At 40.7% G+C, this 24,237-nt stretch overlaps 1 protein-coding gene across 5 annotated transcripts in view; it reads left to right on the forward strand.

Moving 5' to 3' along the window:
* The first annotated feature begins 4,560 nt into the window (after positions 1 to 4,560).
* EPS8 (EGFR pathway substrate 8, signaling adaptor) overlaps positions 4,561 to 24,237 on the forward strand; it is a 142,348-nt gene continuing 122,671 nt past the window's right edge. For 3 of the 5 annotated variants that reach the window (XM_082076273.1, XM_082076279.1, XM_082076275.1), the window contains exon 1: positions 5,502 to 5,716. The gene's annotated coding sequence lies outside the window, so the exon portion shown is untranslated. Of the gene's footprint in view, positions 4,641 to 5,495; positions 5,717 to 24,237 lie in introns of those variants that run through there. The other 2 variants (XM_082076274.1, XM_082076281.1) reach the window with 2 other exon arrangements.

Genomic DNA, 24,237 nt, shown 5'->3' on the forward strand with positions numbered 1-24,237 from the left:
ATCAGCACCTTGTGATTATTAAAGAAATGTCTTGATTTTAGGTGCTTGACCCAAAAATTCTGAAGGCTTGGAATGAGCAATGTGGTTATGGAGGGGTTGTTCTCCCTTCTCCCCCAGAGAAGTATAGTTCAAAGCCCTATAAGGCAAAAGAAAAAACAGAAATTACTATAAATTCTGGAAAAACAGATGGTTTTTTTCATTTATATGTTTTTCTTTCTGCCTGCCCTACTCCTTTTGTCAAGAAAAGCAGGTATAAGGAAAATGAAATATCAGAGATTTAATGCTCTACCTCTCCCCAATAAACAGACAATTGTAATAAAAAACATTTGTCATGTGTCCCTATAAGGAGCACTGCATAGATACAAAGAGATGCATTTTCTGTGTCTTATTTCATTTTTGTCATGGCCCTGGGAGCACCACCAGCCCTCATGATAGGGACGCAGAGGCATCAAAATGCATAACAACATTCAAGTTTGCTTTGTAAGATGCAATTTATTTGCTTAAATTCAATTAATGTCTCGTCCAGCAAACACAGTGTAGCTCTTGAGAGTGGACAGATCAAAATCCAGTAATCACAAATGTGCTAAGCCTTGGCCACATGATGTCAGTGGTTCTCATATGGCTTTTCTTATGCTCCGTGTCTCTTCCAGGACAGGGTCCTTGACTTCCAAATCCAAGTGTCAGCCAACTCAGTGCAGAGATTGAGTAATGTGCAAATTAAGGATCTGGGTCTCTGATTGTATTCCTTCTGAAGTAAATGGCAACACTGCACGTGGCTCCAGTGGGAGAAAGATCCTCTTGGCTTACTTCATGAGCTGATTGAGATCCACAAAGGACTGTGCAGAAAAGACTGGCAGATAATTCATAATATCAGAGAGCCTTTGTTTTACTGGAAGGCTTTTTATCATCATGCATTCAACTTTAATCCCAGACATAAATGTATATGGCTTATAATTGATGCATTAGTAACTGGAATGGCTGGATGTTAAGTCTGTAAGTCATCAATGGTGGCAGCTTAAAGCTGAAGAGTTTTGGGCTCAGGATAAATGGCTGGTTCATTTAGCCTAGTCAGCTTGCTCAAATAATTTCCCTCATGGATGTAACAATAATTAGGAGCAAGCAATAAAAATCTGATAACCCCTGGCAGCTACACTAAGGGACAAATAGGGAAAGTGTTTATTTACTGATGCAAGCTCCAAATTAAGCAAAACAGAGACCAGAACATCCAGGAGGTATAACTCCATGTTGTCTGACTTTGGGGTGCAGGTGTCACAAGGACCACAAGCAAATGATTGTGCCTTTTCTTCTTTTTAAGATGCCAAACTTTTTTGCAGCACAGAGTGGTCCCTTGTATAACCTGGGAAAAGTGATTAATGATGATCCTTTGAAGAACTCTTACCCATCACAGTCATTGGGTGTCTCTGTGGAGTTCAGCTCTGTGACTGCATGCTGACAGACACCTTGCTCACACCTGATATATTCTCTGCTGTATCCTCAAGCGCTTCAGAAGAATCATTTAGTAGTGGAGAGGAGGCTTCTGGGAATCCTTTCTGCTGCTTTGGCTCTGTACCTGGGATAAAAGGTATGAGTCAGCCTGGAGCAGTCCAGATGTTTTCTGTCTAGTTCAGAACTTGGTCTGGAGTTCGGTTTCCACAAGGAGAGGGTTAAAGACATGCTGAGTTCCTCCTTCCTTTTTATGCTTAGATCACGAGTAGCTCTTTCTTTATTTGCCTGAACCAACCTTCTTTAGAAAGTTTATTAAAGAAAAGGCAAGCAGCTTCTGTAATTTTACATAAATCAACTAAGCACAAGCTCTCCAGTGGAGGAACTGACTTACTACTTCTTGATGTTCCAAAGCTTATGGGGAAAGAGGAGATTTTTAATAATTTTGTTTTACATTCCATTTTCAGAAGAGAAGGGAACAAAACCAAACCCAAAGCTAATTTTTGGGTAGCAGACCCTGGGTTCCTAACTAATTTAGAAGTTTATAGAATGTCCCAAACATCTTTAGACCAAATCTAACTTGCCAGTTTTGAGGCCATTATTTTATTCATAGAATTAGTACTCAAATAGTAAATCTGAGTTTAGAACAATTGCATTCACTTAGTTTCTACTGAAAATTGTCTAAAAAATGTATCTTTTGTAGCACAAAGGATGACAAATTTAAGCAGTGTATTTTAAAACCAGACACACCCCAAAGAAACTTCCAATGATACTACAAATTACATTGAGACTAGAAGAGTCTATATGCTTATTCTTCAGATTATCTGGTTTGCATTGTTTTCTAGATAGGCCATGTTTAGCCGTTAAGTAAAATATTTTCTATAATTTTACCTAAGCAGAAAATAAATACTTTCTGTATTTGGAATTTTTTTATTTTTCACAGCATAAAGGAGGAGCATGAACCGATAGCCAGTCTTGTGTGTCTCTCATTTGTTGTGGATTCCTCTGGATTAACCTCACATTTCTCTGGTCCTAAATCAGGAACAATTCTGCTGTTTCTCCCTGTAGCTGCACATGCCTTAAAATCAAGAGAAGAATCAGGCTTACTTTGTATATTTTTCTCTCAAGAACTCTATGGATACGGTAGTGTCTGTTTTCAACGAGAAGGGAAATTCCAGTATCAAGCAGTTAATCTTAAATCCCCAGGCTCACTGCAGCTAATACTGTACAAATTGAATGCTTGCCCATCTATTTTCAATACAGCCCAAACAATGGCACTCCCCATTAATCCACAGGTTTGTTCCCCGCACTGCGCCTTCCATCATGTGTACACCTGCAAAGGAGATTGCAACTGGCTGGGGCCACGACGTTTGGCTGAATTCCACGCAGGAAGGGGTGGCGGTCAGCAAACAGACTCTGCTGGGTCTGCCAGACAGTTGTGTAAGTCATTCTTTGTAATTCATTCTGCAGGTTCCCAACAAGGAAGGTATCTTTTGGCTATTTTACAACAGAAGGAAATTCCTTGGTGTATTTCAGCTTTTCTCTTAACAGAAAACCATTGATGAAATGTCTTCTTCATCTGCTGTGTTACAATGTTCTGATTTCCTATCTGCAGTGATATTAGCTTCATGCAATATAAAAATAATTTTATAAATGTCCATACCTACTGTACGCATCCTGAAGAAAAGTTGATAAAGCACAGAAAGATAGTTTATTCTTCCTCAAATCTTTCTCAGTCCCATTTATTCTTCTGGTTTCCCTTTTCTCATCCTCATGTCCCACTTTCTTTTCATGTTCTTCTTTATTATCTCTGTTCCTTTTAAATATTTTCTTCCCGAATAAAAACAAACTAACAAAAAAAAATCAGTGGTCTTCTGCATTTGTCTCCTGTCCTTTGTTAAAGGGAATTGGAGCAGGGGGTGGTCTTGGGCTGCTATCCAGGAAAGAAGGGGGAAGAGAGGCACTGTTTATCCTTGCCAAGGACTGAAGCAGTCCCCAGCCTTTTCTTTAACAGCAGCTATCGGATTCCTTTCTGCCTCTCATGAGGTAAGTACTTTTATGTATAAATTCCAATTATTATTTACCTGCGGAGTGTGTGTATGGCAACTGGCAATAGTTTGGAAAAATCAGTTTAGATGTCAGTGTTCCTGTTCATTCACATGAATGACCTAGGTGACCTCTCCATGATCTGATTCTTTAAGGTTTGAAGGTTTGTTGGAAACAAACTTCCTGTTACCAAGATTAAGTGTACGGTATCTGCCAATTTCCTTGCTTGTTTAAATACACAAAAGTGGACTCACGCACCCCCTACCCATTATTTCACAATTTTTTGGGGCTTTCCTGTTTTGTGGAGGATCCTGCAAAATGGGAGAAGTAGCAGGGACAGAAGCACTAGAAGAATATGCAGTGTGACAACAAGGGACTTCACCGGGTCAGAGCCAGGAAGGGAAAGTTGGCTGAACTGCTATTCTTTTTTTCTCTCTCTTTCCCCCACCACCCAGGAAGCAGGGTTAAGGTGAATTCCTAAGCAACAGTGGAGTGAGGCCCCACCTCTCCCTGCCTGATCTGCACGCTCAGGTTACTCTCTTGTCTGGTTCACGGGAGTCCACAATAGGCCTCATACATGAGTGCTGCCCACTACCTTCAGCTCTGAACCTGCCCAGAACCTGTCAAAATAACACAGTTTGCAGAGCTTAGACCTTATTCTTGGGAAGTTTTACTGGAAAACTCCAGGTCACTAGGATCACTTTAGAAGAGATTCAGCAACTGAACCACTGCAAACAGTAGCTGACCAATATCTTTCTTCCTTTTTAAGAAGTGTTTGGGAAAATCTGTGTCCTTCCTGGAGAAGCCGTCAGTGGCACGACTCTGGCAGTGATGGCTCTGACTTCACCTGCCTCTGCAAATGAGTCATGGAGTGTTATAAAAAGCAAAGACCTGCCAAGTTTCATTTCTTGGAACTGAGTGGAACTTCTAGCGAGCAGCTGCTCTTTCATAAGTTTATACTTTTCCTGTGTGGGTTTATTGAAGAGGGCCTGGAACCAGAGAAACTTTGTAGCATAAAGGACCTGTTGCTATGTTTGGATAATGGTGTCTCAATCCTGGAAATGGCAATGTGTTTGTTTGAGATCTGATCTTGATCTTTGTGAGGAAACTTGGTGAAGCCTGGAAGGAGGCTAAGGAAGCAAATTAAGCAGGTTTGTAAGTCTTTCAGGACTGGCAATTCAATGCTATCAAAAATCAGGAACAGAAATTCAAAAATCAGACTAGCTGTGCTATAAACTACTTCAAGTAGTGTATCTTTTCATTTGTCTGATGCTGTTGAAAGATGTATGTTTTCTAGCTTTTCTCTGGACTCACAAAAGGCAAAAAGTTATTTGAAAGTGAAATCAGTGAAAACTGAGATTATTAGGGAACAGCCTGATTTTAGGAGCAGAAGTGGCTCATTATAGAAATTGCAACGGCAGCAATAGCATAGTGTCAGGACTTTGGCTACCTGTAAGCATGTGAATAGTATCTGTGCATGGGTCTAGTCTCCTGTGCTCTAAGTTGTCAGGATCTGGAGGAATGTGGTGCCAGATGCAAATAACATAAACAGCTGGGAGATTTCATCCAGGATTTCGAGTCAGTGGGAGACTTTTGTTCTTGTAGCTGACTCGTTCCAAAGCTGGGTTAGATACACCTACTTCGGGGAAGCGTTTTGCTGTGGAGTCTTGGTAGGTTTTGTGTGTGGCTTTTTTTTTTCTTTTTTTTTTGGGGTGTATGCTTCTTACGATCACTTTGAACAACTCCCATATTCCAGCCCAGCTCCGGGGAGCTGCTCTCAGTACCTTTACATTTCGCGAGTGCCCCGTAAAGCGCAACAGGGAGCAGCGGGAGGCGAGATGAGGCGACCCCGCACCCCCGGGCAGCGCGCAGAGCCCTCATGTGGCTGGCGCGGCAGCACCGCGGACGCGGAGCGTTCCGCGGGGTTCCGCGCTGCTCCGCCACGGGCCCGCCCCGGCCGCGGGCTGGTGCTGGGGCGTCGGGACCGGGGCCGGGGCCGGGACCGGGGCCGGGGGCGGGGCGGCGGGCCGGCAGAGGGAGCTCCGCTCCGCTGCTGCTCCCGCTGACCGGCGCCCTCCCCGCGCCGCTCCGGCACTTTGTTGGCGGCGCGGAGCGCCGACCCCGCGCCCGCCCCTGCCCGGAGCCCCGCAGTGGGCAGCCCCGACCGCCGCCGCCGCACGGCGCTGGATCTGCGCGGCGCGCCCGCGACAGGAGGACACTCGGGAAGGTAAGGGGCTGGCGGGGCGGGATTTCCCCCGGTCGCCGAGCCTCCCTTTTGTTCCGTGTCCCTAAAAGCTGCCCGGGCAACCGCCCGGCTTAGTAGCATGGCGAATTGCGGGACTCTAACCCTAGCCTCCCCCCGGTCCTGTCGGTGTGGGCTGGACGGGCGCTGCCACCGCCCTCCGCTCGGGTAGGGGCCACTGGAAAACTCCCTCCTGGGCCCTCTGGGCTGTGAAGAGCTCTGGCCCGGCGGCTGGAGACGGCACTTGCAGCTTCAGCCTTCCGCCGCCGCCGGGGCTTTATATACGTATAGTTCTCCATGTGTGTACGTGTTTTATGTATAGGTGTACGTGTATGTTTCTCCCCTCCTTGCGGAAAGGCGAGCCGCCGCCGCCACACCTGCTTGCACCTTGCCCGCCGGGCTCTCACCGGCAGCGGGAAGGGCAACGTCCGTGTCTTCCTCCTGCCTCCCCTTCTACCAGGGGACCTGGCTTTCTCTCCTGATTGTGGCCTTTCTTCCCCGACGGTTAAGGTACCTTTTCCAAAGGTGGCGTGTATTGCTGCTAGCCGGTGAAGGGCAGCTCTTGGGTGGGATAATCCTGTTGCATGCCCGTGTTTCTTTGCTCCTCTGCCTGGCTGTCTTCCTTTTCCTCTGCTGTTCAGCCCTTTCCCTTTCTCTGCTAACTTTCCCCGGCGTTCTTCCTCTTTCTGCCCCTCTCATCGCCATGAAATGCACTCTGTTACACATCACTGCACAAAGGATGACCTGGGCACCCTGTGGAAAACAGGTTTGTGGTATTTTGCAGCATGATCTACGGTGCTCCTACACCCCCTTAACCTCAGTAGGGCAGTATTGTATCCATGGAAAGTGAGACTTTGCAGTTTCCACTGAGCCCTAGTTTTAAGCCATCTAGTAGTAGGCAAGACAAGGATGGAAGAAGTTTTTCTTAAGGATGTTTGGGAGCCAGCCCTCCCATGCAAAAACTGTGCTTTGCCTCGGTTTATGGGTTTTGTATGACACCCCCCCCCACCAAGTTATAGACATGCAGCTGTATGACCTTTGGAGGAGTCTGCTTTGTTTACTTAAAGTGCAGTACTGAAGATAAAAGTATTATTGTTCTGTATTGTGTCTGCTGAAATATTAACCAAATTATGGATCTCATGTTTCTTTGCTGTGTAGATCATATTTTAATTGTGTCTCCATCATCATAAAAAATGTGGTCCTCCTCCCTTCCTGTTTACCATCTTTCTTCTCATTTGTGATTGTGTAATGTCTATATGTCAGCTACAAAAAATACTTACATGAGAGAATGTAAAAATGACCATTTTTGTTGTTAGCAACTGGAAATGCTGAATCAGCATTGTGTGACTGATCTCCTTTCCGTGGAATACCCCTGGAAAGTCTGCAACCGATGCCCTCTGGGAAGTGTTCCTCTGCTGGGCTGGATCTGAAATGGGTTGATCATTTCTTCTCAGTGGGCAGGGGGCCTGCAAAGAGTTTACAGGGTTTCCAGGGTGTGAGACATAGTGTATCTAATCTTGATTCACACAGTTCACAGTGAGTGTAGCACTATTAGCATATGGGTATCATCAGGTAACGAGATACTGTGCTCTGGGCTCCACAGAAGCAGGTTGGGGCTGCTGCTGGCTTTTACAGGGGGAGGTTGTACAAATGTAAGTGGTTTTGGACTTGTATTGTGCAGCTGGCTGGTATTGTTAAATACACGTAATGGCTGCAGTATTGAGTTATGCCTTCTCATAGTTCAGAAGGAACGTTTTTGCATGTAATTTTGAAAGCTGCCAGAGCATCCTATCAGGTTTAATTGGAGGGGGGTAACACCCCGCAAGCAACAACACCCGATAGTGATTAGGTGCTGAGTTGTATATAGCAATAATAGAGAGGGCAAGGTTGATCTAAAGATGTTTACTTTTGCTGTGGAATGTACAGATGGAAAAAAACACAGAAGTTTTGAAATTGGTGACAACTAAATTCATGGAATATGACTGATACTCTTTCTGTCCATAGTCTAGCTGTAAATGGCAGATCACTCACATTAATTGCTGCATTTTTTTCCCCTGCGGGTGAAAGCTTGTTAAAATCTAAACATTTGAAGTCAAATAATTGATGCCCTGGAGGTCAAGATAGATTAAATATATAAGAACTTTCCAGCTACTGCAGTGCGATAACAGAAGACTTCACGTCCACACAGTGAAAAACTTCTGTTTCAGTGTCCAACACTTGCATCTCTTACACTCTTAATTACAATGTCTGGATCATTGTGTCTTATCAAACAGTGAATGACTGGTCAAAGGTATGAGATTTTCTTGAATATGCAAGTTTCAGCTGTGCCAGACAGAAAAATGGAGCCCTTTGGTCTGTGATCCCTCTAAACTCTTCTCTCTTGGCTTCAGGGATGGTGGCCAGAGTGAAAAGACATTTAACACCTCCGAGCTGGTGTATGATACAGTGTGGCAGTCCGATCCCCGTAACTCTGTTCAAAGAAAATTGGAAAGGTGCTTTGCTTGTGTCTGTGTTTCCTGCATGTGGATAAGTTTGTTTCTCACATTTCCTTTGAGACCAGGATTTCTTCTTGCTTTCTCACTTAACAGCATCTGGTTCTGTGTCCCCTTTTCCCCTAAGGATTCAGAGTTTTCATCGTTCTAGTCCTGAGCTGAGTTCCCAAGGAGGCTAATCAACAGCTTGCAATTAGATGGCTTTGAACTGATTTTGAAGTCTTGGTATTTATTTTGTGGTTCAGAGAGCAGCAAGATGCCTGAAATACCCTTGTTCCTCCTAGAAGGGCTGTACTTTCACAATACCTGTGAAAACTATAAGTCACTAAAAATACTATTGGTAACTAGACTGTCAGTGTAGTTATATATATTGAATTTTCACACTGTGGAAAAAAAAAAGGAGTTAAGAGGTTAATTTCTTCAGTGCTAGTTCTCTTGTTTTTACAATGGTAAATGTTTTGCATCAGTAGAAACTTAAATTCTTGTTTTTAGGGAGAGCTGTAACTGCTGCTGTTTTTTCTCAACTCCAGAGTTAAACTCTGATTCATCTATCAATTGATTCATCCAACACACTGAATTTCTCATAGTTTCATACTGATCTTGATTTAACCCTGATACGTATGAATTTCAGTTTCCCACTCTAGGTCTCAAGTTAGATGGTCGCTTTCATCTGAATTTTACATTTTGCTGGGAATTTCAGCTGTTACTGAAGTCCTGAGTGATGCTGGCTTTCTGCCTGTTGTGCCCATACATGAACTTGGGTATAAAGTAACTTAAAGTTTTACCTAAGTCACTGAGACTGTTTGGGGTGTGTGTAGCAAAGCATTTGCTCAACTGTTTTCAAAACAGAACTCTTCATTCACCGAAACAGAAAGGTAAGACAAGTTGTCTTTTATAGGGTTTGATACTCAGAGATCCTACATAATTCTGGTTGTTGCCTGGCGAGGTTAGTCACAGCCTACTTGGAAAGACCACAATGATGTGGGAAGAAGCAACCTTCACATCTGTTTTGTTGGGAGGGATTATTTTTTGTTTTGTTTTTAATTGCATGTTGTGGACACTGAGAGGATAAAAAAAAAATGAGTCAGTTACAAATGGAAATGTTGTTAGCATTAGCTTTTGAGGAGTTGTTTTCAGTTTAAGCTGTAACTGTGAGCCCACAATCACTAACACATGCCTTTGATTTTATTCTGTAGTGTCAGTTTCAGTAAAATTTTTAAATATTAACCAACTTAGGGCTTCGAATGCTACTAGTTAAACACTTCCAGTCCTTTCTTCTCTTCCCTCTCTTTTCCACTGTCTAGGTAATTAAAGTTACTCATGCTGTGAATCTCCACAGGACTGAGATACAAAGTGAAAATAGCAAATTATTAATTACTTTCTTTGTATTTATTACATGTCTTTTTCTGAATAGACTTCAGCAACCTTATGCATTCTGGATAGACATAGCAGATATCTCTAGATTCAAACGTGCAGGATTAGTATTTTCTGTGGAATTTGTACATCTCTCCTTAAGTTATCCATTTCTGTGAGGTTTTCTGATGCATAACAGGCATCTTTGTTACTTTGTTACTGACAGGAGATTCTATTTGCATTTGTTCCTAAAGCTTCACTCAAGTTGGCATTTTGACCAACTGTGGAAATTGCTATGTTCTCTATAAAACTACGAAGAAGAAAACAACCCAGACAAAACAAAACAACAAAAAACCCCAAATCAATCAACCAACAACAACCCCCAAAAAACAACCCTGCTAGAAAACTCTGGGTTGTGAAATTATGAACCTGTTGTCCGGTAATACTGTGAAACCTTTGAGTGTTTCAACAGAATATTTAGAAAAAACCATTTTAAGAATGGTATCTGTTCAGTGAGCGTAGGTGTTATGGATGTTCAGTAACTTAAAGTAGGCTTTGTACAGATAACTTGCCTGTTTTTTCTTTTTTTTCTCCTCAAGAATATATTTATTTTATGTGAGATAGAGGATTTATAATATAATTATAAAAATTTTACCATTTATGGATTTTTCTGGATTTTATAAGTTATTCCTGCAGGTAAGAGAGTATCTGACTTCTTTCAAGCCTTCCATGAAGGTAGAGGAGCTGTATTCAGCTGACTTAATTGTAGATCTGCTATAGCTGGTTCTTGAGGCAGGGGGCTGGAATTTGCTGTAGCTCCTGAAAGTTTCAGACTTACCTTACTGCAAGAGTATCACTGTGAGCCTTAGTATTTGTACCTCAGGAATGTTTGTAACTGGAAAATAAAGGTTTGGCTCATGGGAATTTGTGTGTGTTACTTTGATTTCTGGTCCTGCATGTAAAAACACTTCTAAAGACTTGACCAATTAGAAAAGCAGGCACTAGGCTTGCTGCTTCTGCTGTTAGTACTCCCTTCTCTGTGCACTGCCTTGCTTTCCAGAAATTGTCTCAAGTGCAAAGAGAAGCTGGAAGTCAGATGTTAGCAGTACCTATTGGCTGTTCATTAGTATAGGTCCAGACCCATTAGGAAAGGGAGACAATATTTAACATACCTCCCAAATTGGCTGTATAAAACTTGATCTAAAAAAAAACAGTAGAAATGCGTGAGATGAAAGAAGTCCATTTATTCTTTAGTATTTGCAGATGCTTTGTGTGATACAAGATTACCCCAATTTTATCAATGTTTTATCTTCAGGTAGAATTTGACATTACTGTGATTTGTTTGCTGTGTGCTCCTAGTGATTCGTCTACCACCTGAAACATAACTGTGGTTAATGAGCACTTTCATTCTGGGGTGGTTGAGAGGGCTTAATGTTAATTCAGCCTTCTGAATGCTCCTTTCATGAAAATTCAGGACTCTGTTCTTCATTCTGATGTACTCTTCCTTCTTCCGATGCCACTGCTCTTTTTGCTTACTTCCACAGTGCGTCTGAGGTGTTGTCTTCTATATTTCCTGAATCAAAGATCTGTTTGTTTCCAGTGTAAGATATAATTTGGAGTAATTAGCCTTTAGAAAGCTTTCTTTTTCTGATCCGTAAGGGATTTAACACTTGGTGTTTCAGGGACTTAGGTATCTGGCTGACACAGGGATTAAGCGTGAGTTCAGTGCCTGTGAAAATCCCAGAGTACATCATAAAAATATTTTGAATGTGCAGTTGTATTACTCAGAGCACATGAATGTGAGACCTTTGTACAAAGAGTGAGACATTCATCTCGCATGTTGAGTTCTTCACTGTAACTGAGTGCATATGGCAATGATACGGCAAGGCCTATGCTCTGAAATTGAGTTACATCATGAGGAGTTTGTGATAGCAAGTTGTAATAAAATTCAGCTTGATCATATTCCATGCCATTTTTAAAATGGCATGGAAAAATCAGCCATTTATAGATGTGCCTCTAAAGTAATTTTCAGCTTTGCACAACTTGTCTTGAGAAGCCAGTGAGTGCATTATACTGCCTTCAGTTGGAACTATAAATGTACATCTGTGTTTCACATTCAGAATTTGATAGGCTGTGTATTTAAATACACGTTTTTCTTCTTCTTTCACTTTAGTGTCATCTCAGGCTCACTTTTCCCACTTCAAGTATTATTTATTGCTTTGCAATTATTCCCATGCTCTCACAACTCAGTGTAATGTTTAATCTCTTCTGTTTCCTTCTCTTCCTGTATTTGGGGGCAGAGAATTGTTCAGGAGTGAGAGCAGAGGGCTGGGAGGTAGGAGGGTGGAGACTGTTCCTATTTTAGCTGCAAACTTTGTTATGGCTAATAAATCTGTGCTATTTGGTAATTGCCTCTCAGTGCTATCTCACATACAGAGAGCAGGACAGAGTGAGGAATCTGGACTTCATACTGTAGTGTCCATTAGGTAAATCACCCCTGTGTGACGAGTGCCCTACCGCTGCTGAGAAACAAACAGGGCTTCTCCATTGCAGTCACAGTTTCTTTTCTTATGGCTGGTCCTGCTGCATTTGGAGCCTTGCCTTTAGTCTCAGTTCTTCTCCCTTCTCAACCTGGCTCCTGAGTTATCTATCTCTTAATGGTTTCCTTCTGTCTTCTCTTGCCTGAGCTGTGTTTCTCCACAGTCTTTCCATATTCTGCTATCTATCCTGCTCTATCCTTCTGTTGAGTCTTGATATAACTTTAGTTTTGTGGGGTGTTTTTTTTTGTGTGTGGGTGGGTGGTCGTGGTAGTGTTTGTTTGTTTCTATTTATTTCTTTATGCCTTAAGATTCCCCTACCCCTTTTGTTTTACTTCAGTCTTTGTTTGCACATAGTGCTCCATGTCCAGTTTCGCAGAATGCACTTCACGCCACTTCTTGTGGTACAGCTTTTTCTTGCTCACAAAATACATCTTTTTCCTCTTTTGCATCATTAGTCTTTATTCCAGTGTCTTCTGAAATACATTTCAGCTCCATTGGTCTCAGTGGGTCATATGTCAAATCACATAGGTAGTTCAGTCTTTAGGGGATAGGGCTTATAGGTAGTTCAGTCTTTAGGGGATAGGGCTTTAAAAGTAGTGTCCTCTCTAAAGGTTCAGTGCCGTGTGTTTTTTTCTAGGCAATAATTTTAAGCTCACTTCAAGCAGTTCTAGAGCTCAACACCAGAATAGGAGGCATTAGAGTGTGTGTAGGCATTTGTTTTCCCTATGTGAGTGAGGTGTGTAATACACACAAGAAAAGTCTGTTCAATCAAAATCTTACTGAATTTGAATGTAAAATATTCTCAGAAGTGCCTTCAATATGTGGTGGCATTTGTTCTTTTCTGCTTAGAATTTACAGTTTTTCTCAATTTTTATATTAAAGCTAAACGTTGACATGTAAGAAAAAGAAGTGTTCATATGTTTCTTAAATAGTGACAGAGCAGAATACAGCCCTGGAGGAGAAGCAAGTTGCTGTTGAGACCTGGTCTTGATGGTGACTGATTGAAGCCACAGGTCTGTGCAGCTTATCAATGCTTTGACTTCTTCAAAGGGGCTTGGTCTTTAACACTGGGGGGTTGGCAGATGAGATGGTTCTGCTGGCCTGTGCAGTCCAGCATCTTGTGCTTCGCAGTGATGAGTAGCTTAGAGCATCAGGCAACAGTGAGCTACATCTTCCTAGGGAAAGTATTTACTGACTTCTTTGGAGCAGCAGATGTGCAGATCATGAGAGTTTATGTCCCATTGGATTCTTTGAGTATTTTGAGCTGTACTTTTATAACTCTGAAAGTTCTTACTATCCAAAGAAATGTTCATTCCCTTTAAAAAAAATCATCTAAATATCTTGATTTTGAGACAGCTGTTTCCTCTCTTTGCCTCAGTTTTCCTATTTATAAAAGCAATAATATATCTGTCTCTTAGGAGTTCTATGAGGCTTAATTAGCAAATTTTTATACAGCCTTTGAAGATAGAAAGCACCACATAAATGCTAAGTATTGTTATTATTACCACCAGCTGCTTTGTTGTAATTGCAGTAATAAATGTTTCAGTGCTGGTGGTTGTATAATTGTTTTTCTAGATATAGGTTAGTTTTCGTCAATGCTGGAGACATTGAGGATGGTGGTAGAAGTGATGGTGCAGACCACACCAAGGTCCAGTGTGTGGGAGAGCTGAGATGGCAGAAGCTGTGCTAAAGCTATGAAATATTTGTGAGGGTGTATTTTTATTTTTTATTTTTATTTTTTATTTTTATTTTTTTTATTTTTATTTTTTATTTTTATTTTTTAAAGGTAAAAGTTGATAACTGGAAATGAATAAAACCTCTTCTGCAGTATGCCAGTGTTTACAAGTCCCAGGACTAACTGGGGGGTGGTCTATGCTGTACGGCGTCTCAGCTGGTTAGAAATGAGCTGGCAGCAGTTGCATTTGTGACACTGGCATGTAAAAGAAGGGATCTTTTAGAGATGATTGATATTTGGCAGTACAGGAAAAGAGATGTGGTATAAATCACAATTGCCTTTAGGATTTTTTTTGGGTCTACTTTTGTAAAACCCTCATGACTTAATGCTGAGCTATTTTTATTAATGTTCTTGTGCTTATCTCACAAAACCAGCTTGTTAAAAGAGGATATGAACACTTTTTAAGCCTCTGACTTATAAATTGTGAGAAAGAGAAAAGAAGATTGATTCCAACAGGCTTGAAGGTAGATTCATTGCTCTTCTAGTTCGCAAAATTAGAGAGGGGGAAAAATTAAACCGAAGACTTAGTGGGCCAGTAATTTTTGGCCAAATAGAAAATCATTAGGTTTATCTCTAATGTACAATTTATTTGTAAAGCTTTAACCTAAAAGAAAATAAATGTAGGGGAATTCTGTTTGGGTGAATTGATGATAGTATCTCCAAGTAATTTCTGCCTGAAGTTTTAAGGGCAAGAAAAAGATAAAGTAATAACAAAGGAACACTGAGGGGGAACAAATATTTTTGCTAACGTCTACCGAGGATCTGAGGGGGTTATTTAGTCATATAAGAAGAATATTGTGCTGCTGGAATGTTGGTGAGGATGGATAATAATGGTGCTTTGAAGAAAACTTCTCTGTTCTTTTTACTGTAAACATCTGAGATAAGATGGAAATGTTTGAAAGAATGCAACACCTTATGTGAGTTCTTTCAGCATTCTTAATTACTTGTTGTGAGATCATAATTTAAATATTGTTGTTAGATATTTCTGGTGATTTTTAGGGAGTTCTCATTCATTGGGCTGTCAGGCTGCCTGTAACAAGTGATTTGTTTCTAATTGTACCTTAATATCTTGTATAACGCTTCTTCAAATTTGTAGGGATGTTTCCTAATAGCTTCTGAATCGGTTCTAATTATGAACACCTGAATCAGTTAACACATCAGAGCGAGCGTATAAATCTGGAGCATGAGCAGCATGATTTCATACTGACTGCACTGCAAGGACTTGTAAAACAGAGATGATGCAAAGCTAAACTGATTCAGTCCTTTATGATTATGTGCCTTTTTGTTTTTTAATTTTAGGGAAATCCCATTTTAAAAACAACCATGAAGCTTACAACCACAAAGTCCTTTTACATAGAAACAGAAGCAATTTAAACACACAGAGTTAGGCAATGTAACTCTGAGGCCCATATGGAGAGGTCCCAAATGCTGGCTTGTAGGTCCAGAGAATTTTGAAACAGGGCTTTCATGTTGCTTTAGCTGCTCAAAGTATTTTCAGTAGCAAAGTAGAAGACAGTTCATAATGTTGGATTAAAGCTGCTCTCTCTTTATTGCGTGAGAGTGGTAGCATCTAATTTTGAAAAAAAGTGTGGGTTTTCTTGAGGTCTGTAGGAAAGAGCAACTATTTTCCACCTTCTGCACACAGTGGTACAGCAATTTGATAGGAATTTCTTTTTCTGTTATCCTAGACTGTAACATATAGTAGTATAATAACTATCTTTTGAAGTACAGAAAATCTGCCTAAGGGGCCATCATTTTAAAGTATAATATGAAATCCTGTTTTAATAAGGTTTGCTCGTTGCACATTTTAAGTGCAAGGAAATGTGTGTGTTGAAACCTTGCTAATCATTTGTACAAAGTATTTGGCTTGTTCCCTAACTGTTAAGGAATTAATGATGTGCTTCAGTGAGATCTTACATTACTAGACTGTAATTATTTTTATAAGACATTCTACACTATATTTGATGGTGCTTTAGGAATCATCATAATAAATAAAATGAAATTGCCATTGCCAAACATATGAGCAAATATTCCAATTCCTATTGTTCATGTACTCACTGACTCACAAAATTAAGTGATTTGCAGTGGAGTTTCAAGCCATTCATACAAGTTGGTGAGGTTTGCTCTGTCGTATTGTTTTGTTCGTGCTTGTGACAAGTTAAACAACAGCGTAGCTGGCAAGAAGCAACCCCTTTGAGGAGCTGACAGCACATCTCTCCTGTAGTTGCTCCTTTGGCCTTGTACTTGAAAGCAGAGCAAAAAGGCAATGCATATTTTGTTTCACTTAATGAAGTCAGGTCTTCATCTGAACCATGACAGTGTGACCTCTGACAATTAGTGTATGGTAACAGGCTTTGAATTAAGTTATTGAGAGGAGTGCCTACAGCAGAGATGTCAGGACAGTGCGGGCATATCCAAACAGATTTTAATTGTTCTCTCCCAGTATCAGAAACAGGCTACAGTCTTATGGGATGCTGTGGACTCTGTGCCTGTTGGGTGAGGACAGAGGTCCTTTCTGCCATGGCTATACTGGGTCCAGTACCCAAACTTGGGTATGGTGTCTGCATCCTCTGTCTGCACACTTTTCTGGACGTCTGCATCTAGCTGAAGCAGACTATCTAGAAGATGGTACATATCATTTACTTTGTGGGCAGACAGAGTCAGATGGATAAAATTTCAATTTCAGAATATTTAGCTAAGATTTTCTGATTGGTTTATTACAAATATTCATATGGTCATAGCTCCTCCAGGTCTTAGCCAGTGACTGGAGCCTTGTTGTACAAGGCACTCAGTTTCAAGACAATTTTATTATTTAAGCATCATGTCTATTTTAAAGTCAGATAATCTATAAAACCTGCTTAAAGACATGAGGGATCATTACATCATCTAGTTTGACCTCCAGAGTGCATGAGGGAGGAGAGTTTCTGCCCTTCTATTTCTGGTAGAAAAATATAAACCAAGATTTCTTGTCTTTCCTCTCTGTCCATGATAGACACAGTAATTTAAACTGCCTGCCTCTGGCAAACAGTGGCATTTTTCACTAAATTTATTAGTGAATTTTTAATGGTTCTGTGTTTGAAATGTGTGGTGCTACCCTCTAGATAATATTGTTTGTGTTTCTGTGTATTTTTTGGCATATAGCAGTGCAGATTTTCTCCTCTGCATATAGACCTTTTCCCCTAAAACCTCATAGGCTAAAACCAGATAATCTTGGAGTCTACTTCTTTCTCTTTGTGCTTCACTGTATAAATTGTGTAAGATCACTTTCTGAACCACTATATGCTTCTCTGCATAATTGTTTTTGCTTAAATGGCAGACTGAGACACTTGGTTGCAAAACAGTTTACAAGAATTCAAGGCTATATTACTCTGTGGGAGAAATCCATGGAAGTGCTGGGAGGTTCTTGTGTAGGTTCACTTGGACATTTGAGAGCCTCAGGGCCTTCCTGCCTCCTAGACTGTGGAGATGCTGCTGTACAGTGACGGAGACGTCCAGATACATGCTGTGCTAGTAGTCCCAGTAATGCCAGCATTTGCTCCATGGTTGTGTCTCCTTTATGGCTACTACTGGACAAGATTAGCAGATGTCAATTCAAACCATGTAGTAAATTGAATCCACAAGACTGTGTGGGAATGTGTGATAGGTGTTGCGAGTCCCCCTTGGTCTTAAAACCTCCCTCACAGAGCTTTGGTTCAATGCCTTCTTCAGGAAAGAAAAGTTCATAGTCATTTTACAGGTGACCTTGCTCCCTTATGTGGGAGTGACCGTGCTCCTTTACGTGCTCCCTGCATACCTCCCCTGCATGGGACTCTTGCTTCCAGTAATGAGGAAACGTTCTGAGGCAGTGTTGTTGCCATGATGACATAAAATAACAGAGACTTCCAGATATTTCCCTGTTCTTTCCCTGTGATAGATGTGTGCCTTCAGGGATCAAGGGACCTTAAAAATGATGCAGATCTGGAGCTTGGGGTCATTTTTTGTTGTACAGAAAATGCGTTTTTTTGTAGGCATTGGGATGATGGTGTTACACTTAGTGATTAGAAACCATATGTGATTAGCATTCTCGGTCTAAATGTGCACCCTTCACTCTGGACATGCATTTCCCCTAGAGCTTCTAGAAAGTCACTGAGTCATTGCTCTGGCAGAAAAAAAAATGCAGACCTCTTGCCCTCTCTTCCTTTTTCCTCAGTTATGCCTTTAAGACAATACGTATACATATTCTGCACAGATAATTTTAAAGTTTCTTTCAAATTTTACAACAGCTGTATATTTTGTTTTCATCTAGATCTAGCGTCTTGCTTAGGAAAACCAGACCTGATAATCTACATATGTCTTCAGCAGTTGATATGTTCCAGACAAAGAGATACAGTTCATATACTGTGAATCTGAGGGAACATAGGCTCTGGTGTACGTACTACTCAAAAGTTTGTGGCTTAGCAAAAAGTCTTCATCCCCTTCACTGGATGTAGTGAAGTCTTTTGTTTCAAAAGTTACTGAGAATCACCTAAGATCTACCTTGACCAGTTTGAAGGTATTCTTCAGCCCCGTTGAAACTGTTCCCTGCTAAAGCTTTGTAGCAGTGTTTGTGAAGGAGTTGCCCTCAACTGTGTGGGAGAGGGTTGAGGCAGGATCGAGATCTTGATCTATAAATACTTAATTGTTGCACTGATTGTAATGAGACAGTCTGCCTGTTGTTTCACTTAAATGCTTTTGAGATTGAGGCCCAAAATCTCCAATGAAAAAAACAACCACCCTCAGAAAAAAACCAAAACAAACTGCAAGAAAATTCCTGTGCTTATTTTATTCGTGGAAACTTAGATCATTTGGAAACAATTTAAAAGAATTTGTCACCATTCTTGCTGTGTGGTGGTGTTTTTTGTTTTTTGTTTTTTTTTTTTTGTTTTTTTTTTTTGTATGTGTGTGTGTGTGTGTATTCATCTTGGTGTGAGACACATCTTTTGTTTGAAGTGTGTACTATTTTAAATGAGCATTACATTTTCATGGAAACTCTGCAGGCCAATGTCTAACTCCAGACATAAAAGCAAATAAACCAAGAAAAATCCTCTGTTTATCTGAGATGAGATGGCTTTCTTTTTTTTTTTTTAAGAAAAATAAAAAGAGAAAGAGGGAGTATGTAAAACTACCTAATGGTCTCCCTTGTCTCTCTTTAATGTTCCTTAATGATCTTCTGTGTTTCTCAGGAATTACTCTAACTTATATTACTTGGGTATGAACTACAAAGAAGTCTTAAAATGCTACAATATTTAGACTTACATAGTGAAGAGAGGCTGAAAGTACTGCAATGTATTGTTTCATGTAGGTTGATTCTGATTTTACTGTGTTCAGCTGTAGGTTTCAGATGAGAGGCAAAAATTCAGAGATTGATGTGAGTGCTTAATAACAGATCTTTTGGGTGCTTCCTGCAACCTGGTGAAGTAAATGTGAGAATTAACATCTTTGTTTTGGGTCTGTTTTTCTTATAAATAGCTGATATCTCTTGCATGACTGTTCAGAATTTCTGAAGCTAACAAGTGAAATATGGCAGGTCATCCTCAGGCTTACTCTTCAGTATTGCCCCAAAGAAAATTAAGCAAGTTTTACCATAAGCTTGCCTAAGCTCTTCTCCATTGAAACAATCACAATTTCCAGTTGCTTGCTAGGCTTGAAAAATCAGCTGTCATGATTTCAGTATTGGCACTGTAGAGGTAGGTGTAGTAGCAGTGGTAAGTGACATCAGGATGAAGAAGTGAGGGCTGTTGACTGGGGAATGAGCAGAATAGGCTGATGGTAATGTATGGTGCGTCATTTCACTTCTGTAAAAACCTCAATGTCCGTTGAGAGTTGGAAGAGCCTCCAGGGTCCCCTGCCATGAGACACTTCAATTTGTTTTCACTCAGTTCTTTCACTATCTACCCCTATAAAGGCTAATAGTTAAATGGGAAGTACATTACTATTTTTTTTTTTTGCTTATAAACACTGTGTTTTTTTAACTTCACTGTATGGATGGAGCAAAAGAAACTGGTTTTGTTTCCATGTGTTTTCACAGTCTCCAGATCTTTTGCCCTGGCTGCAGGCCTGTATTGTTACCTACCAGACAGTGAAGACTAAAATGACTGTCCCAGCAACCCTGGAAAATTAAATCCCTAGCCATGATACCAGGTGGGGCTATGACAGCGGTAGCAACCAGAGTTCTGGAGTGGGGTTTGTCAGTGCCACCGCTTTGGAAACCAGAGCTTGTAGCTTTTATCCCTCTTTTGCAAAGCCCTGGGATTGTCCTGTTATCTTGAGTTCAGTCTGCTAAGTCTTGTGAAAACAATAAATTGGCTCACCTCCAGTACCATGATTTTATCTGGAATTAATAATAAGTTGTCTTTTCTCACAAAGACAAGTACTTTTGTTTGAAACTAAAATTGCTTTATCTTCTTGGGGATTCTAACATGCTAGCTAGCACATTAAATACAGTGGGGTTTTTTCCCTATTTATCCTTTTGCTATCAGACCCTTTGATCAGCCCTGGACTTTAATGAGTAATTTAAAAACATATCTGTTTTGGCAATTTGACTGTGATGCTCTCTCTCAAGTCAGTTACAATTTTGAAAATGACATCTGAGTCTTCCTATGTTTCTGCATGACTGGAAACTGTCACTACTCATTTAAACTTACTAGTGCTGGAAATGGATATGCAGATTCATCTAACAGGAATGAAACACAAGGTACCAGCATTCAAATTCAAATGTTGTTCCCAAGAGTAAAGGAAGAGGTGACTGTAGTCATGAGAGCTTGGACAATTAGGGGTGAAAGCTGCATTGCAGCTCAGAGAGGTTTTGGATACTTTGCCTACAGGTTGCTAAAAGCAGGTTGTGACATTTTTGGACAAGTCAAGAAAAACTGTGTTTTAAAATAAAAGTTTAATAGAAGGATACCGTGCTTCACGTGCAGATTACAGCATGGAAGACACTAAGTTTTGCTCTCAAGAGGAACTTAAGTTGAGAATACTTATTTTGGGGATGGGGGATGAGCATTTGAGAAATTAGGCTTTTGAGAGGGCAGATGTAAAGGTCTGACTGAAAGATGAGCCTCTGTAATAATTCTTGAGAGTCCACATATACACAGAAAGTATGCAAAATGACTCTTAAAAACACAGACCTGGAGAATGAAGGCCGTAACCCTCCATCTATCTTTAAAGGACCTGAAGCGCTTAGGACACACGATCACTGCTGGCACACTGTCACTTTTCTCATCTAAAAGGGCTGTGAGCCAAAAGAGCGGAAAGAGACAAAAGGAGTCCCTGGGTAACTTGAGCTGTGACCAGCCCTTAATGTAACACTGCTGCTGCTCTTCTTACAAGGCTGTAGTGTGCAGACCTATACATTTTAATTTCTTCATTATTCTTCCACTTTATTATATCTAAATATATTCCCACAACAGAGATTGTTTTGCATCACCTCTTCTCCCAAGCCCAGAGCTTGTTTGTAATAGGAGTATTTTGATTGGCATACCTTCACCATTTGAGGCTAGTGGTATGCTAAAATGAGCAACTGGCATTTCAGAAACTGTAAAGCTGACCTGACAAAATGTGATTTTTCAGTTTTTCCTTTTTTTTTTTTTTTTTTCCTATCCTTTTCTCACCAAGTTGTAGATGTGTCTTAATTCTGATGCTGTCAGGTAGTTGTGTCACTGGTTGACATTTCTGCAACCTATAGAGAACATACACTCTGGAATATTTACCTAGTCAGCTGATAAACAGAACTTAAATGATACACTTATAAATGAATGTTGTTTTAACCTCTTTTCTCTAGAGTTCAGACTGCAGCAGCAATACAATGATCTTGTCTGAAGCTGGTGGCTGACAGAGAGTGCAAAGATGACTTTCAATGTGATGGGAATGGTTAGGACAGACTGGATGTTACCAGATTTCTGTCTTCCTTGCTAGCTCTTAATAACTCATTTATTTCTCTGTAAGAAACTGAGAGTTGTGAACGTCTGCTTAACTACCAGACTTTTTAAGGTGAGCTTACAGTTCTGTCAGCCTCCATTGAAACAGCTTGAAGGCTCATTCTTCTCTTGACAGATAATAATATTGGGAGGAAAAGGAAGTTTTACAACTCTTAAACTTCCTGAAGAAGGCTGTTAAGATACCTTTAAAAATAAATTAAAAACAAAAAAAAAAAACCTCAGTGAGACATAGTTTACAGAAACACTTTTTTTTCTCTGTGATGATAACAAGATATAATTTTTCCCACTTATCCCAAAAGAAGGTAAACTTTGCCAGGTTTTTTGCTGGTGCTACACTTCAGTATTGCAACCATATTTAAAGCAACAGTATAAAGTTTCATCCATTAGTAAAATGAGGATGCAACTGAACAATTAATAGAATCCCTTCACATCAGGTTTCAACATTGAATAAAAGGAAATGATGAATCAGGTGAAAAAAATGTATGACGAGTTTCCAAAAGGCCCAGTATAAATAACCTAGCTGGGCATTTTCAGAAATGCTTATAAAGCAAGCCATTTTCATTGTAGCTTGTAGCCTGCAGCTCACTGATTAGAAAGAGAATGCTACTTCCAGTAACAAAGTTCATTTCTGTAACACAGCAGTGAGACTTTGGCTCAGAATAAAACTGAAATATTCCCTTATTAAAGTACTAATGCTAATTAGTAAATGAGATCTCTTCCAACTAAAGTCATGTTTCCTGTATGAAGTAGTGATCTGATCTTAAGGAAAGATCTTACTTGATCAGCCTTGGAGGTATTGCACTAGGCATTACCTATTTTTACAACACTTACCCTAAATAACATTTTAAAACAATGTGCTTTCATCTAATGGAGATGTGCTATAGTGTCAAATTTTCAGCTTGTGGGGACCATCCTGTTCTCCCTGATGATTTTTTCACAACTCATTGGGTTCTCACTTTTGTGTATCTGTTGTGCTTTGGGTTTCCCCTTGATCTCCCCTGGGGTGGGGGGGAGAAAAAAAAGTTTTGTGATCCTAAATGGAATATATTTTTTCCAAGCACATAAAATAACAATATATCTTGTCTTTTTTTTTTTTTTTCCTCACAATTTCAGTAGTGTAGGGCATCAGAAAACTGTTATTTCCTGGACCTTGAAAGGAAAGTTGGTATAGTATGGTATATCCCATTTGGGACTTGAGTTATGTGTGCACACTTCATTTAACTTTCTAGTAGTTCTCTTGAAGTGTGTTAAGTCTGTGAACTCAAATGTAACATAATCTCTGGTTACTAAGTAAAAGTAATTCTTCAATCTGTCTCTGCCTCCCTTTGCCGCGTCCCTTTGTCTGTGCCTTTCTTCTCCCTCCGTGTGTTGAGTGAGTGACGGGAGATACTGCTCTGGTGCTTCCTGGGTGTGTGGAGACAGCGATGGAGCTGCTGGCCTGATCTGCTGGGCTCTGGTGGTACAGCTCTCCCTCCGGCAGCACAGTGGTGGTGGGAACAATAATGGGTGAGTGGGTGCTATCTGCACCACTGGATTTCTGCTCCTGAAAATCACTTTCTCTTCCCTGTACTTTGAACAGAGGCAGACATAAGCTCTGGTGACTGGCAGCTGGCATCCTGTGCCCTGCCGAGGTGTTGCCTCCTTCTGAAGCAGCACACAGTAGGAGCTCACTGTCAGAGTTAGTGCCTTGGAGGCTGGACCTTGTCCTGGGTGGTTCAAGCAGTTCATTTTCATTGCCCCTTTCCTACACAGGTAACAGAAGAAAGAGGGGCTGCGTAGTCACTTAAGGGAATGGAGAAACTCTTGCTGTGGATGAACTGTTAGGAACTGCTGTGTAAATATTTTTACATTATCTAGTAAGAATAATTCCCATGTCTTTGGCTTTTATGCTTCTTTTTTTTTTTTTTTTTTTTTTTTGCCAAGCTCTAATGAAGAGAGGCTTGGTTTTTAAGATGCAGGCATCTCCCACATGCAAGAATATGATGGCTATTTTCTTTCTTCTTCTGGGTAAGATGCTCTCTCCTATTTTAAGTGATGTTTTACCACTTATTTTGTGGTAGGGCGGTAAGCCAACCCTGTTGGTGCCTCCAAGCATCAACAGAGCAGAGGCTGGATCACAGATGAGCTGGGTGCCCCTCTGAGCTTGCAGCTGTATTGAATTATAGTGTTGGGTTTGAGTGTCTTTACAAACCAGCTCAGGGGTTCGGCACCATCTCTGTGAGCTGTTTGTAGACAGCAGCGGGTCTCATATTCTGGAGTACATATGGGTGAGAGAGAAGAGAGGCTGAGAGGGGCAGAAACCTCTGTTGCTGGTTGTAGCTGTACTTTGCATACAAATTCAGGTGAGATGGAGCTAAACTAATTGATAATGCCAAAAAATCTCTATAGGAGTCTTTCCCACCATGATCAGATCCTGCTAGCTTGCTGCATT

This window comes from Streptopelia decaocto (assembly GCF_964273445.1).
Source record: "Streptopelia decaocto genome assembly, chromosome: 1".
Classification (NCBI taxonomy): domain Eukaryota; kingdom Metazoa; phylum Chordata; class Aves; order Columbiformes; family Columbidae; genus Streptopelia; species Streptopelia decaocto.